This window comes from Olea europaea, chromosome 10 (assembly GCF_002742605.1).
Source record: "Olea europaea var. sylvestris chromosome 10, O_europaea_v1, whole genome shotgun sequence".
Lineage (NCBI taxonomy): Eukaryota > Viridiplantae > Streptophyta > Magnoliopsida > Lamiales > Oleaceae > Olea > Olea europaea.
In genome coordinates, this window is record NC_036246.1 from 29,580,880 (window position 1) to 29,581,980 (window position 1,101).

The following is a 1,101-nucleotide window of genomic DNA, read 5'->3' on the forward strand; positions in this document are numbered from 1 at the left end:
TTTGGTCTCAACTGCGGATGTATTTTTGAGTGGTTTAAATTTCATATACGGTCATTGAACTTTACTGAAATTTCAATTGGGTCCATAGAACTTTAGTTTGTCTCGGTTAAATCATTGAACTTCAATTTAATTTTTAAATTCATTTGTAATCAGGGTTAAATTAAAAACAAAACAAACTCCAATATTTCCCATAAAAAGGTATTCCAAAATTAAGACAAAATTCACAAAAGAAAAAAAGAAGAAGAAAAAAACGTGTATAGGAACTGTAAGTATTATGCCTTAAATCAAATCAATTTTGAACTTTTAAAATATAATTGATACAATTTTATGACAATTAATATTCAATTAAATTAAATAATAGAGTCCGTAAATTCAAATTTTAGTAATTTGCTAATTACAAAGAGTTGTGATTGTAATATACAAATTACTTATAATTGAATTTTAAATCATCCATGGTCATAAATAATAATGAGATACTGATATCGTTATTACGAATAGATCATCACGTATGACATTTCTTACTTGTTAAGCAAGTAACTGATCTCACAAACTAAAACTTGGTGACACTTAAATGAACACATGGATGTTTTGTTCTAAAATAAAACATTGAAGATCCGCTGGGGAGATTCCACATAGATAACTGTTTGAGTGTTAATAATTAATCTCTAATATTCCGTAGTGAAATTTGTCATTTGACTTGAGGTTATTATAGTGTCTTATATGATGACAGTCATACTTTGGTGATATTAGATGTTGATTTGTCAATGACTGTTAATACGGTATTGTTCGGGTATGTCAAGAATGATATGAAGGTTGTAAATGATCAATAGATGTTTTATCACTCTTAGATAGTAAGAAATTATGATCTATATTTCATTCAATTAAGTTGATAACGAAATTCTTAGTCAAAATGTATACATAAGTCGAAAAGGAATTTTCAACTTATATTAAATTATAGTGGAATGAAACACATATTCATATCTCGTAATTGATCGGATCATATTGACGAATGGATTATAATTTAATGGTAAACGAACAAATTTGGTTTTGTCAAATCACGTGACATTTCCAATCACATGTATTACCTTAGTAAATTGCTAG